Source organism: Scyliorhinus torazame, chromosome 25 (assembly GCF_047496885.1).
Source record: "Scyliorhinus torazame isolate Kashiwa2021f chromosome 25, sScyTor2.1, whole genome shotgun sequence".
Classification (NCBI taxonomy): Eukaryota; Metazoa; Chordata; class Chondrichthyes; order Carcharhiniformes; family Scyliorhinidae; genus Scyliorhinus; species Scyliorhinus torazame.
The window spans coordinates 19,239,459-19,255,799 of record NC_092731.1 but is presented as its reverse complement, the minus strand read 5'-3'; positions in this window follow the sequence as shown (position 1 = coordinate 19,255,799).

The following is a 16,341-nucleotide window of genomic DNA, read 5'->3' as shown; positions in this document are numbered from 1 at the left end:
CAATCCCCTTAACCCTTCACGTTAAGTATTAACCCAAAATCGATCCCCCTCCACCTTCCCCATTGTCTGTAACTTGAGTTTCCACAGCCTCTAGTGCAGAGAATTCCGAAGATTCACAACCCTCAGAGTAAAGACATTTCTCCTTGTCTCGATCCAATGTGGCTTTTTCCCCCATCATTAGCACCCCTCCTCCCTCAGTCAACCACGGGAAGCATCTTATCTACATCCACCCTCTCTATGAAGGTACTGACTGGTCAAAGTTTCCACAGTCGCTGATCTCCCTCCGGGACCCCTACCCAAAAACCGTCCCGCATCGGCGGGGGGTGGCGATGGGCTATTCGACCACAAGAGGCATTGAGGCTGAGCCCAACCCTGACCAGTGAGGGAGCAGGTAAGTCTCAGGTGATCGTCTGCCAGCTCCGTTCCGAGGGTGGATTGCTGGTTAATAGAGCGAAGGACTCCAGAGACATGCCGGGGGTGGGGGGGGGGGTGTAGCGCTGTGTTACGGAATTCCTTTCCCCCTGCTGGTTCCTCACAATTGTGAGCGGGGCTGGGGGGGGGGGGGGGGGGGGGGGGGGTGACAAGTCATTGCACAGCAACCAGAGCAGGGAGCGAAACTTCATTCTGCGCCTCTCGGAAGCAATTTTTTAAAAAATTAACCCTTTCCAAACTGGGCTGAGTTAGCTAATCGCCGTTGGTGGCTGGGTTAGTGATGGTCGGCCAAACAAAATCGGTCAGGCTTGCCAACTCTGCTGGACGTGAGTCTTTGCCACGTGACTTCCCACTTATAACCGCCCCACCTAGTCAAATAGCCCATTTCTAAATATTTTTGTAACCCAAGAAGTGTTCAAAGCATTTTTCTTTTTTTTTTATACGCCCCTGGTGAGTTTTATTCCCGGATTTGGCAGGGGCGGCCAGGAAATTGGTCCGTTTACGGGCAGCACGGTGGCGCAGTGGTTAGCACTGCAGCCTCACGGCGCCGAGGTCCCAGGTTCGATCCCGGCCCCGGGTCACTGTCCGTGTGGAGTTTGCACATTCTCCCCGTGTTTGTGTGTGTTTCGCCCCCACAACCCAAAGATGTGCAGGGTAGGTGGATTGGCCACGATAAATTGCCCCTTAATTGGAAAAAAAATTAATTGGGTAGGCTAAACTTTTTTTTTTAAATTAATGAATTGGTCTGTTTACCCAGGATGGACTCCAGGGCAAATCCCAAAAGAGTTGGCAACTCTCGGTGCCGGCCTGCGTCCACACTGACGGGCATGAATTTGGTGACTAATCCACTCCTGTCTTTTTGATAAAAGTCACATTTCTCTCGGTAGGTGTGTCAAAAGTTGGGCAAATGTTCTTAAATGTTGCCGGTAACACTCCAAAGACCTGACAGCTTCTCGGGTGAGAGAGACACCAAGTTTCAAAAGGGTGAAAATTGTCAACGTTTTCTCGATGGATAAAGTGCCAAAATGGACTGAACCACTGTGACTAAATGTCACCAAAACCCCACTCAACACTGGGTAAAAATCTCACTCGTGCCTGGGAGGCTGTGCATAAAGCAGGTTTGTTCTTATTTGGGAAATACACAAAGCACCATAACAGCTAATTAACCTGCTTGTCCTTCTCATGCTCTCTATCCCCGTAGAATGGAACCATAGAATCCCTGCAATGTAGAAGGAGGCCATTCGGCCCATCGGGTCTGCATTGACCCTCCGAAAAGGCAGCCTCCCAAGCCCACTCCCCCACCCTATCCTCGTAACCCCACCTAACCTTTTTGGACACTCAGGGCAATTTAGCCTGGCCAATCCACCTAACCTTGGACTGCGGGGGGGGAAACCGGAGCACCCGGAGGAAACCCACGCAGATACAGGGAGAGCGCGCAAATTCTGCACAGACAGCCAACCGAGGTCGGAATCGAACCTGGATCCCTGGCGCTGTGAGGCAGCTATGCCTACCACCGAGGCGCCTCCCAGCTCCCTCTTCCCCTTCCTGGGGGAGCTGCATCTCATTGTACTCGCCACTCTCTCTGAACCTTACCCGAGCAGCCACTGCCCCCCTTCACCGGGGGGGGGGGGGGGTATCCGGCTATTTGGCCAAGGGGGGCAGCACTGTCACAGCCAATCGTGTCACGCGCAGGCTTTGAAATAAGAAATCTGCTGCAGTACGTTTTCTTGCCAAGCGGCCCTGTGATACACGCGGAAAGAAATTAAGACGTACATTTATGTAGCGCCTGCCACGGCCTCCAAACATCCTGCGCGCGTTGCGGAGAATGAAGTACTTTGTGGAGTGGAGGTTGCTGGGACATTGGGAACGTCAGCAGGGGCATTGGGAACGGCTGCTGGGATATTGGGAACGTCAGCAGGGGCATTGGGAACGGCTGCTGGGATATTGGGAACGTCAGCGGGGGCATTAGGAATGTCAGCGGGGGCATTGGGAACGGCTGCTGGGACATTGGGAACGGCTGCTGGGGCATTGGGAACGTCGGCGGGGGCACTGGGAACGGCTGCTGGGACATTGGGAACATCAGCGGGGGCACTGGGAACGGCTGCTGGGACATTGGGAACGTCGGCGGGGGCATTGGGAACGGCTGCTGGGACAATGGGAATGTCAGCGGGGGCACTGGGAACGGCTGCTGGGACATTGGGAACGTCGGCGGGGGCATTGGGAACGGCTGCTGGGACATTGGGAACATCGGCGGGGGCATTGGGAACGGCTGCTGGGACATTGGGAACATCAGCGGGGGCACTGGGAACGGCTGCTGGGACATTGGGAACATCAGCGGAGGCACTGGGAACGGCTGCTGGGACATTGGGAACGTCAGCGGGGGCACTGGGAACGGCTGCTGGGACATTGGGAACGTCGGCGGGGGCATTGGGAACGGCTGCTGGGACATTAGGGACGGCTGCTGGGATATTGGGCACGGCTGCTGGCCACGTTTTATTATTTTCGGATGCATCAAGATCCCACCTACGCCAATGGTGATAGAAGGATAAATATTGGGGGGGGGGGGGTGCCTCTTTAGAGCAGCGCTTCCTCAGCGTTGTGGTGAGACTTTCAGCAAAGGGGGGGTTGTGTCTCTTTAAGGGTTAACATCCCCGGAGCTCGAAAGGCTCGTCATCCAATCAGCCGCCGTTGCCTCGCCTCCTGGTACGAGGGCAATCTATTACTGCCAGAAACATGACATCATCTGCGCTGGCTCCAGTTAGCCACCGTTCCATTGCTTCGGGGGACAACTTAGCCCAGCTTGATTGACTCACGGAGCACAACCTGTTAACCCCTGCACTTCCCAAAATGTCTTTTCCCTGACCTGGGCGGAAAGCAGTGAGTGTTCCACCCTGGGCAGAGTCCACCTTTTGCTCTTGGTTTGTGGAGACACAAATTGTCATGTCGGCTAATACCCGTGTGATTTATACGCTGCGTTAGGAAGAATCAAGCCGACCGCACATTATAGAGGGCCCCATCCCCTTTTCAGTCTGGATTTTCAATCTCCCCACCCCCTCCCTCACCCCCATGCCCCCCACCCTTCTGGTCTCCTTCTTCAAGGAAGGAGAAACTGACATAGGGGGCAGCCCAGAGAAGATTCACTGTGTTGATCCCGGCTGTTGTTGCTCTTTTTGATAATGATGCTCTTTCGAGTCGCCAGGTATCAAATGATACCACCACAAGGCTTTACCGGATATCGATCAAAGGACCTCACAACCAGTTAGTCAGTTCAAGTTCAAAGATGGTTTATTCACACACAAGGATTACTTCGACATGCAACACGGTAACATTGTGGATAGCACAATTGCTTCACAGCTCCAGGGTCCCAGGTTCGATTCCGGCTTGGATCACTGTCTGTGCGGAGTCTGCACATCCTCCCCGTGTGTGCGTGGGTTTCCTCCGGGAGCTCCGGTTTCCTCCCACAGTCCAAAGATGTGCGGGTTAGGTGGATTGGTCATGATAAATTGCCCTTCGTGTCCAAAATTGCCCTTAGTGTTGGGTGGGGTTACTGGGTTATGGGGATAGGGTGGAGGTGCTGAACTTGGGTAGGGTGCTCTTTCCAAGAGCTGGTGCAGACTCGATGGGCCGAATGGCCTCCTTCTGCACTGTAAATTCTATGAAACACAAAACACTACAAGTTAAACTACACCTAACAACTACAATAACCTATACTTAACTTCAGGGCAACCGGCTCTATTCAGATGGACAAGGCCTTTGTCCGGATCTTGCGTGGCTGGGTGGAAGAAGTGGCTCTGTTTCTGCTGGGCTCATCCGTCTGGTAGCGATCGTTGGTCTTGAACTTGTCTGTCTGGTCGTTATGCTGCACTTGGGTTGGCACAGGCCGGATCCAAGAGAGACGGAGCACATGGCTGTGTCTCTCCTTATCCCTCTGGAATTTTGCGCTCTTTGGGGCGGTCCTTAACTTGGACCCAATAATTCGACAGGCCTCGATCACTGCCTTCGATTTTGGCCAATAAAGGGGCGGGTGCCTTGATGGCTGGACGTGTCCTTAGCGGTCATTGACCTTGGCTGTTTGGGCTCCCTGAGTAAAGGGAGTGGCGCCAATTAGTCTGTATCTGTATCGGTTACCTGAGTACAGTCCATTTGTTCTGGGGAAATGGGCCATTCGAATGCAAACGAGCGGGCGTTTCGATCGCGTCTCCCTATCTGGGTTGCAAATACACACACAAGCTCGGAGTCTGTCTGAATCCAGGGTTGGCCATAATTCCCATGGTCCTTTGCAGGTGGCCATCTGAGATGGCTCCAGTGTGGAGGGATTTTCTGATGAGGAGAGGTTGAGTAGGTTGGGCCTGTGCTCATTGGGAGTTTAGACGAATTGAGACGTATCGGATTCTCAGGGGGTTTGACAGGGTCGATGTTGAGAGGTTGTTACCCCTTGTGGGAGAGTCTAGGACCAGAGGGCAGAATCTCAGAGTGAGGGGGTCGCCCATTTCAGACAGAGATGAGGAGGAATTTCTTCTCTCAGAGGGGAGTGAATCTGTGGAATTCTTTACCGCAGAGAGCTGTAGGGGCTGGGCCGCTAAGTGTGTTCACGGCTGAGACAGATTTTTAATCAGTGAGGGAATCGAGGGTTATGGGGATAAGGCAGGAAAGTGGAGTTGAGGATTATCACATCAGATCAGTCAATGATCTCATTGAATGGAACAGACCCGATGGGCCGAATGGTTGACTTCTGTCTCTATGTCTTATGGTCTTGCCCCCCCAAGCTCACAATCATATCTTCTTAAACCATGACATCACCAAGGACGACAGGATTGTTACGGTGCAGAAGGAGGCCATTCGGCCCATCATGTAGTAGTAGTAAAGATTTAAATTGTTTGCGCAGGCCCATAATAGCTGATTGCTGATTGCTGTTCTCGTATGGGGCGCAGTGGTTGCTGGTTAAGTGTTTTATTTTTACCTGTATTTAAGTTGGGCAGTTTCTAAACCCTAGACACTACACTTGTAGTGTCCCCCACCCTTCCACCTCCTTTAACCTAAGGGGTAGAGTGAATAACAGGTGAGCTCTTTCTTTCTTTTTCTTTTTTTTTTATCTAGAGGGGATGGCAGAGAAGGCAGTGCAATGTTCCTCCTGCGGAATGTTTGAGATGAGGGACGCCGTCAGTGTCCCTGCTGATTTCACCTGTGGGAAGTGCACCCATCTCCAGCTCCTCAGAAACCGCGTTAGGGAACTGGAGCTGGAGCTGGATGAACTTCGGATCATTCGGGAGGCAGAGGTAGTCATCGATAGTAGCTTCAGGGATGTAGTTACTCCGAAGAATCAAGATAGATGGGTGACGGTGAGAGGGGCTGGGAGGAAGCAGTCAGTACAGGGATCCCCTGTGGTCGTTCCCCTCAGTAACAAGTATACCGTTTTGGATACTGTTGAGGGGGAACGACCTTCCAGGGATAAGCCACGGTGAACGGATCTCCAGCACTGAGTCCGTCCCTGTGGCTCAGAAGGGAAGGAGGGGGAGCAGGAGAGCAATAGTTATTGGGGCCTCGATAGTTAGAGGGACAGATAGACGGTTCTGTGGCAGCGAAAGAGACTCACGGATGGTATATTGCCTCCCGGGTGCCAGGGTCCATGACGTCTCGGACCGTGTTTTCAGAATCCTTAAAGGGGAGGGGGAGCAGTCACAAGTCGTGGTGCACATCGGTACCAACGACATAGCTAAGAGAAGGGATGGGGATTTAAAACAGGAATTTAGGGAGCTAGGGTGGAAGCTGAGAGCCAGGACAAACCATGTTGTCATCTCTGGTTTGTTGCCGATGCCACGTGTTAGCGAGTTGTGGAACAGGGAGAGAGTGCAGATAAACACATGGCTGCAGGGATGGTGGAGGAGGGAGGGCTTCAGGTACGTGGATAATTGGAGCACATTCTGGGGAAGGTGGGACCTGTACAGACAGGACGGTTTGCACCTGAACCAGAGGGGCACCAATATCCTGGGAGGGAAATTTGCTACGGCTCTTCGGGGGGGTTTAAACAAATTTGTCAGGGGGTGGGTAAACGAGCTGTAGTCCAGAAGCCAGTGTTGAGAGTAGTGAGGTACTGAGGAGGGTATCAAGGGCGCAGGAGTGTACCGGCAGACAGAAAAGTGGGTTGAAGTGTGTCTACTTCAATGCAAAGAGCATCCGGAAGGAGGTGGACTTGGAGCGCGGATTGGTACTTTGGACTACAATGTTGTGGCCATGACGGAGACATGGGTAGAACAGGGACAGGAATTGTTGTTGGAGGTTCCAGGGTATAGATGTTTCAGTAAGAGTAGGGAAGGTGGTAAAAGAGGTGGAGGAGTAGCATTGTTAATCAAGGATAGTTTAACGGCTGCAGAAAAACAGTTTGAAGGGGATCTGCCTACTGAGGTAATATGGGCCGAAGTTAGAAATAGGAAAGGAGCAGTCACATTGTTAGGAGTTTCCTATCGGCCCCCAAATAGTAATAGAGATGTGGAGGAAGAAATTGCAAAACAGATTATGGATAGGCGTGGAGGTCTCAGGGTAGTTGTCATGGGTGACTTTAACTTTCCAAATATTGATTGGAACCTCTATAGGTCGAACAGTTCGGATGGGACAGTTTTTGTACAGTGTGTGCAGGAGGGTTTCCTGACACAATATGTGGATAGGCCGATAAGAGTGGGGGGCCACATTGGATTTGGTACTGGGTAATGAACCGGGCCAAGTGTTAGATTTGTTGGTGGGAGAGCACTTTGGAGATAGTGACCACAATTCGGTGTCTTTCACTATTGCAATGGAGAGGGATAGGGCCATACGGCAGGGCAAGGTTTATAATTGGGGGAGGGGTAATTATGATGTGATTAGGCAAGAATTAGGGAGCATAAGATGGGAACAGAAATTGTCAGGGAAATGCACAAATGAAAAGTGGAGCTTGTTCAAGGAACAAATACTGCGTGTCCTTGATAGGCATGTCCCTGTCAGGCAGGGAGAAAATGGCCGTGTGAGGGAACCATGGTTCACAAAAGAGGTTGAATGTCTTGTCAAGAGGAAAAAGGAAGAGTATGTAAGGATGAGAAAACAAGGTTCAGTAGGGTCACTTGAGGGTTACAAGGAAGCAAGGAATGAGCTGAAAAAAGGGCTTAGGAGAGCTAGGAGGGGGCATGAGAAGTCCTTGGTGGGTCAGATCAAGGAAAACCCCAAGGCTTTTTACTCTTATGTGAGAAATAAAAGAATGACCAGGGTGAGGGTAGGGCCGGTCATGGACAGTAGTGGGAACTTGCGCATGGAGTCAGAAGAAATAGGAGAGGCGTTGAATGAATACTTTTCTTCAGTGTTCACAAAGGAGAGGGGCCATGTTTTTGAGGATGAGAGTGTGATACAGGCGGGTAGGCTGGAGGAGGTAGATGTTCTGAGGAAGGATGTATTAGCAATTTCGAAAAACCTGTGGGTCGACAAGTTTCCTGGGCCAGATGGGATATATCCAAGGATTCTTTGTGAGGCAAGGGATGAGATTGCAGAGCCTTTGGCTTTGATCTTTGGGTCCTCGCTGTCCACGGGGATACTGCCAGAGGGCTGGAGAGTGGCGAATGTTGTTCCTATGTTCAAGAAAGGGAATAGGAATGACCCTGGTAATTATAGGCCAGTTAGTCTTACTTCGGTGGTCGGTAAGATAATGAAAAGGTCCTGAAGGATAGGATTTATGACCATTTGGAAAGATGCAGCTTAATACGGGATAGTCAACGCGGATTTGTGAAGGGTAGGTCTTGCCTCACAAATTTGATTGAATTCTTTGAGGAGGTAACTAAGTGTGCAGATGAAGGTAGAGCAGTTGATGTCGTATACATGGATTTTAGTAAGGCGTTTGATAAGGTTCCCCATGGTCGGCTCATGAAGAAAGTAAGGAGGTGTGGGATAGAGGGAAATTTGGCCAATTGGATAAGTAACTGGCTATCACGTAGAAGGTGGATGGAAAATGTTCAGACTGGAGACCAGTTACCAGCGGTGTACCACAGGGATCAGTGCTGGGTCCTCTGCTATTTGTGATTTTTATCAATGACTTGGAGGAGGGGGCTGAAGGGTGGGTCAGTAAATTTGCTGATGACACCAAGATTAGTGAAGTAGTGGATGAGGTGGAGGGCTGTTGTAGGCTGCAAAGAGACATTGATAGGATGCAGAGCTGGGCCGGAAAATGGCAGATGGAGTTTAACCCTGATATGTGCGAGGTGATTCATTTTGGTAGAAAAAATTTGAATGCGGATTACAGGGTCAACGGCAGGGTTCTGAGGAATGTGGAGGAACAGAGAGATCTTGGGGTTCATGTCCACAGATCTCTGAAGGTTGCCACTCAAGTGGATAGAGCCGTGAAGAAGGCCTGTAGTGTGTTAGCGTTTATTAACAGGGGGCTTGAGTTTCAGAGCCGTGGGGTTATGCTGCAAATATACATGACCCTGGTGAGACCACATTTGAGGTATTGTGTGCAGTTCTGGTCACCTCATTATAGGAAGGATGTGGAAGCTTTGGAAAGGGTGCAAAGGAGATTTACCAGGATGCTGCCTGGTTTGCAGGATAGGTCTTATGAGGAAAGGTTGAGGGAGCTAGGGCTTTTCTCTTTGGAGCGGAGGAGGATGAGAGGCGACTTAATAGAGGTTTATAAGATAATGAGGGTGATAGATAGAGTGGACATTCAGAGACTATTTCCTCGGGTGGATGTAGCTGTTACAAGGGGCCATAACTATAAGATTCAGGATGGGAGGTATAGGAGGGATGTCCGAGGTAGGTTCTTTACCCAGAGAGTGGTTAGGGTGTGGAATGGACTGCCTGCTGTGATAGTGGAGTCGGACACTTTAGGAACTTTCAAGCGGTTATTGGATAGGCACATGGAGCACCCCAGAATGACAGGGAGTGGGATAGCTTGATCTTGGTTTCGGACAAAGCTCGGCACAACATCGAGGGCCGAAGGGCCTGTTCTGTGCTGTACTGTTCTATGTTCTATGTACTATGTCAGCGGCAGCTCTCCAAACGAGCCTGGTAACTTAGTGCCGTTCCCCTGCCTTTTCCCCACACCTCTGCACATTGTTTCTATTCAAATAGTTACCTAATGCCCTCTGTGGGAAGCACGGTGGCGCAGTGGTTAGCACTGCTCCCTCACGGCGCCGAGGTCCCAGGTTCGATCCCGGCTCTGGGTCACTGTCCGTGTGGAGTTTGTACATTCTCCCTGTGTTTGCCAGGGTTTCGCCCCCACAAACCCAAAGATGTGCAGGGTAGGTGGATTGGCCATGCTAAATTGCCCCTTAATTGAAAATAAATGAATTGGGTACTCTAAATTAAAAAGAAAATCTAATGTCCTCCTGAACGGCTCGATTGAACCTGCTTCCAGGCCGCACATTCCTGACCCCAACCACTCCCCAGTTTACGTTCCAAAGCTCCATCCTCATTCCCTCTTATTCTTATTTTGTTTTATTCATTTTTACGGGACTTGGGCGTTGCTGGCTAGGCCAGCATTTATTGCCCATCCTGAGTTGCCCTTAACTACCAAGACTGCAGGATCACTACTAAACTGGGCCATGCTTCAAGTCGAGGAGGTGTCATGGCTGGGTGTGAAGGCAGCTCAGTGGGTAGCACTCTGATCAAGCCAGAAGGCTGGAGGGTTCAAGACCCACTCCAGGCACTTCAGCACATGGTGGGCAGCCTAGGCCTGTGAGTAGGCCGCACTAGTGACCCTCCTTCATCTCAGGGGGGCCGCACGGTTGAATTTGGACTTGTTCACTCACCATGACCCCATGAATAAGATTAAATACATTTAATCCACGGCAAATATATCATAGCGAGTTGTAGAAAATGCTCAATCATTTATATAATAATAGAACTGTCAATTTGGCTTAAAAAAAAGGACTTCCACAGTACTGAATGACTACAGGTGCGTGCGAGATTGAGCTCGAGAACACACGCAATAGTGAGAGTGTGCAGCTCGGAGTCAGAAGATAGAGTGTTCAAGTCCCACTCCTAGACCTAGGGTGGCCTCACAGCGCCAGGGACCCGGGTTCGATTCCAACCTCGGGTGACTGTCTGTGCGGAGTCTGCACGTTCTCCCCGTGTCTGCGTGGGTTTCCTCCGGGTGCCCCGGTTTCCTCCCACAGCCCAAAGATGTGCAGGTTAGGTGGGGTTATGGGGATAGGGCGGGGGAAGGGGCCTAGGTAAGGTGCTCTTTCAGAGGGCTGGCGCAGACTTGATGGGTCGAAGGGACTCCTTCTGCACTGTAGGGATTCTATGTTTGTTGTTCTATGGTCCTAAATATTTACGGTTACCTTACTTAAGGTGCAAAAACTGACATAAAAGAGATCTCCCACGTCTCACGATGTCGTAGCCAAGACCTTGCCCCGGGATAGGGTAATTCTACGAACCCAGGGCGGCACGTGGCACAGTGGTTAGCACTGCAGCCTCGTGGCGCTGAGGACCCAGGTTCGAATCCCGGCCTCGGGTCACCGTCCGTGTGGAGTTTGCACATTCTCCCCGTGTCTGCGTGGGTTTCACCCCCACAACCCAAAGATGTGCAGGGTAGGTGGATTGGCCACACTAAATTGCCCCGTAATTGGAAAAAATGAATTGGGTACACTAAATTTTTTTTTTTAATTCTGCGAACTCTGCTTGCGCACCCCGAAATTGCGGGCTTCGCTCATTCAACCGTCACAGCCCCCTGATTGAACGCAGGGGGAGCGCACGGCCCTCACATTCATTGCGTGCAATCAACGCGCACCTCACTTCCCGTGCGTGCGTTTCACTTTAGTAAGATTGGTAGGGAAAGAAAAAAGGGCGCGGGGTGGGCATCAGCGGGACCTGGCAACCCGGCGTGCTGAGAACGATCAACGAAAGGCCTGGCAAGACGCACTCAGAACCACGTGCGTCCCAGAGGCCGCATGGCCGGCCAGCACCGAACATCTAGACTGGCACTCCCGAGGGCGCCTTGCAGAGTCGCCCCCTCTCAGTGGAGATGTCGAGCCCCTATTCGCCCCGTCAATTGATCATGAGAGATCCCACAGCGCTATCCTAAGTAGGGCAGTGTCCATGTCAATATTTATCCCTCAACCAACATCACAAAAACACATTATCTGCTCCTTATCTCACTGCTGCTTCGGGGGGGGGGGGGGTGGTGGTGGAGTTTGGTGTGTGCAGCTTGACTTCTGCATTGCGGTGGTAGCTACATTCCAAAAGAAAATCTCACTGGTTTTCGGCACTCCTGAGGGTGTGAAAGGGGCCATTTCGCAGTGTTATTTCTGCACTATAAGAATTTGCATCCGTCGACAGCTTGCAACAAAGTGGGATTCCGGGACTGCGGGTCGATACTTTGCAAAATAACCTCGACACTAGAGGCCAAGGATTTGGATGGATTGGGGTGGGGGGCGGGAGGGGCGGGGTCAAAGTGGTGGGAGTCCTAGCACAGAACTGAAGGCCGAGTCTCTTTTCACCTCCCTCCCTGCAGTTGACAGCACTGGGGGGGGGGGGGAGGTGGGTGACAGAGTGCAGGCCTCCAGCTCTGGATCCGCCCTGGGAACTCGCAAGTCAACCTTGGTTTACGGGTTAAGCCACTTCAGAGCGAATGACTCACCATGCCTGACACGCGTTATCTGTTTAATTTATGGCTGCCTGTTTTTATCTTTAAACAAACACGGCTTTTGTTATTTAATTCCTGCCCAAAAACCCTGGTGTTCCCAGCCCCTTGTTCTTTGCAATGACGGCAGTGACCAGGATGTCTCGATTGGCTGTTTCTCAGGGAAAGATTCCTTTCTCTCAGCAGTTTCCCCCTCCCTCCCACCACTCATTTTTCCCAATTTTCTCTGCTGTTAGGACGACCACGGTCAGGCCTCAAGAATCACGCGCACCGCTGTACGCTCACACTTCCCTTCGTTAAGATGGAATACCGCACAAAATTAACCCAGTCTCAGGGGAAGGAGCTAAACGTGAGGAGTATGGCGCATTTCCAAAGTATAAAAACTTCGGAGAGACCAAAACCGGTTAAAAAAATACTTCGAGCAAAGCTTTTACCAGGCTACCGATGTGCGTCTCTCGCACTTTCTCCTCAGGCCTAGTGGAAACTACCCACACAAGAACGTTAGGGTTCAGGGTTGTTAGAAAATAAAACAAGTGACACTTATAATAAAAATTTATAATAATCTTTATTGTCACAAGTAGGCTTACATTAACAATGCATGAAAACGAAATGAAATGAAAATTGCTTATTGTCACAAGTAGGCTTCAATGAAGTTACTGTGAAAAGCCCCTAGTCGCCACATTCCGGCGCCTGTTCGGGGAGGCTGGTACGGGAATTGAACCGTGCTGCTGGCCTGCCTTGGTCTGCGTTAAAAGCCAGCTCTTTAGCCCTGTGCTAAACCAGCCCCTTACCGGTTACTGTGAAAAGCCCCTAGTCGCCACATTCCGGCGCCTGTTCGGGTACACAGAGGGTGAATTCAGAATGTCCAATTCACCTAACAAGCACGTCTTTCGGGAATTGTGGGAGGAAATCGGAGCACCCGGAGGAAACCCACGCAGACACGGGGAGAACATGCAGACTCCGTACAGACAGTGACCCAAGCCGGGAATCGAACCCGGGTCCCTGGTGCTGTGAAGCAACAGTGCTAACCACTGTGCTACCGTGCCGCCCTTTGACTGTGGGCCTGGGGTGGGCCGGGCTACTGATGACCATGGCACCCAGTGAAATTTTAAATTCAACTGCTGTTGTTTTTCAGGGGTTGGTTTAGCACAGTGGGCTAAACAGCTGCCTTGTAATGCAGAACAAGGCCAGCAGCACGGGTTCAATTCCCGAACCGGCCTCCCCGAACAGGCGCCGGAATGTGGTGCCCATACCCATGATTGTGGTGAGTAGGGGCTTTTCACTTCATTGAAGCCTGCGTGTGACAATAAGTGATTATTATTTTTTAAATTTGGAAATGGAGGCTAGTATCAATGACAACCGTGAAAATATCGATTGTCGTTATCAACCCGTCTGGTTCACTGATGTTCCCCCTTTAGGGATGGAAATCTGCCGTCCTTACCCGGTCTGGCCTACACGTGACTCCAGACCCCACACAGCGACCTGGTTGTCTCTGAGATTGTTCAAGGTTGAGTTGGTTGGCAATTGAAGAGTAAGGAAATTGTGTGTGGGAAATGGAATTGAGATCAAAAATCAGCCATGATCCATTCGAAGGGCCTACTCCTGCTCATTAATCCTTGGGCAGGATTTGCCCAGCCCGGGGCCGGGCCGGAGAAACCCCACACCTGGGCCGCCCCGCCCCGACCCCGGCTCACGATTCTCCGCTCCGCGGTGAATCGGCGTCATTGGCGCGTTTGGTGCTGCGCCGGTCGCCGGCCGCCGATTCTCGGCCCGGGGTGGGCCAAGCAGCCGCTCTAAAATGGCAGAGTTCCGCCAGCGCCGTCCACAGCTGGGCGCAGTCGGGGGCGGCCTGTGGGGGGGGGGGCTTCAACCCCGGGGGGGGGGGGGCGGGGCCTCCGATGGGGCCTGGCCCGCGATCGGGGCCCATCGGTCAGCGGGCCGGCTCTCGTTCCCCGGGCCTATTTTCTCCCGCGCCGGCCCCTGAACTCCCCGCGGCATGTTGTGTCGGGGCCGGCGCGTTGAGGGAGGCCACCGCGCATGCGCGGGTTGGCGCCGGCACGACTGCGCATGTGCGGATCCTGCGGCGCACAGTTCGCACCGGGATGGGAGGCTGGAGCGGCGTGAACCCCTCAGCGCCATGCTGGCCCCCTACATGGGCCAGAATCGGTACTCCCAGCAGCCCGTTGACGCCATCGTGAAACGCGACGGCGTTTCCGACGGCGTGGACACTCTGCCGCCGAATGGGAGAATCCCGCCCCTTACACGCAATTTTCCAGGAATGTTTAATTCAATCATGGGTATGGGCATCATTGACTAGGCCGGGCATTTATTGCCCATCCCTAATTGCCCCTTGGGAAGGTGGTGATGAGCCGCCTTCTTGAGCCGCTGCAGTCCCTGTGGTGTAGGTACACCCATAGTGCTGTTAGGGAGGGAGTTCCAGGATGTTGCCCAGCGACCGTGAAGGAACGGCCGATAAATTTGCAAGTCAGGATGGTGAGTGGCCTGGAGGGGAACCTCCAGACGATTGTGTTCCCAGGTATCTGCTTTCAGAATCACCGAAATACACAGTGCAGACGAGGCCCTTCGGCCCATCGGGTCTGCACCGACACATGGAAAACACCTGACCTACCTAAACCTGACCTACCTAATCCTGACCTACCTAAACCTGATCTACCTAAACCTGATCTACCTAAACCTGACCTACCTAAACCTGACCTACCTAAACCTGACCTACCTAAACCTGACCTACCTACCTAATTCCATTTGCCAAGTGCACATCCAGGTACCTTTTAAAGGATGTGAGGCAATCGGTCTCTACCACCCTCCCAGGCAGTGCATCCCAGACTGCCCAGAGTGCCCTCGTCCTTCTAGATGGTAGTGGTCGTGGGTTTGGAAGGTTGTGGTGAACGTATTGCTGCTACAATTCACCACTGTATTGTATTATGTTGATGCCCTTGTGGGCTCCGCCTGTGGCTCCACCCCCTCGGGGGAGGTATATAGATCTGCACCCTGTAGGCGGCACTCAGTACAGAGCAGTCGCAGGCAGGCACAGATCTAGCTGATTAAAACCACTGTTCACTTCTACTAATCATCTCGTGTGAATTGATGGTCGCATCAAAGGTGCTGCTCAAGGAGCCTTGGTGAGATGCTGCAGTGCATCTTATAGATGGTACACACAGTGCATTGGAGGCGGGGGGAGTGAATGAACTTAGAACATAGAACCGTACAGCACAGAACAGGCCCTTCGGCCCTCGATGTTGTGCCGAGCATTGTCCGAAACCAAGATCAAGCTATCCCACTCCCTGTCATTCTGGTGTGCTCCATGTGCCTATCCAATAACCGCTTGAAAGTTCCTAAAGTGGCCGACTCCACTATCACAGCAGGCAGTCCATTCCACACCCTAACCACTCTCTGGGTAAAGAACCTACCTCGGACATCCCTCCTATACCTCCCATCCTGAATCTTATAGTTATGGCCCCTTGTAACAGCTACATCCACCCGAGGAAATAGTCTCTGAATGTCCACTCTATCTATCACCCTCATTATCTTATAAACCTCTATTAAGTCGCCTCTCATCCTCCTCCGCTCCAAAGAGAAAAGCCCTAGCTCCCTCAACCTTTCCTCATAAGACCTATCCTGCAAACCAGGCAGCATCCTGGTAAATCTCCTTTGCACCCTTTCCAATGCTTCCACATCCTTCCTATAGTGAGGTGACCAGAACTGCACACAATACCTCAAATGTGGTCTCACCAGGGTCATGTACAGTTGCAGTATAACCCCGCGGCTCTTAAACTCAAGCCCCCTGTTAATAAACGCCAACACACTACAGGCCTTCTTCACGGCTCTATCCACTTGAGTGGCAACCTTCAGAGATCTGTGGACATGAACCCCAAGATCTCTCTGTTTCTCCACATTCCTCAGAACCCTGCCATTGACCCTGTAATCCGCATTCAAATTTTTTCTACCAAAATGAATCACCTCGCACTATCAGGGTTAAACTCCATCTGCCATTGTTCGGCCCAGCTCTGCATCCTATCAATGTCTCTTTGCAGCCTACAACAGCCCTCCACCTCATCCACTACTCCACCAATCTTGGTGTCATCAGCAAATTTACTGACCCGCCCTTCAGCCCCCTCCTCCAAGTCATTGATAAAAATCAAAAAAAGCAGGGGACCCAGCACTGATCCCTGTGGGACACCGCTGGTAACTGGTCTCCAGTCTGAAAATACTTGTGGAAGGAGCTCCATTCAAGCGGGGCTGCTTTGTCCAGGATGGTGTTGAGCTTCTTGAGTGTTGTTGGAGCTGCGCTC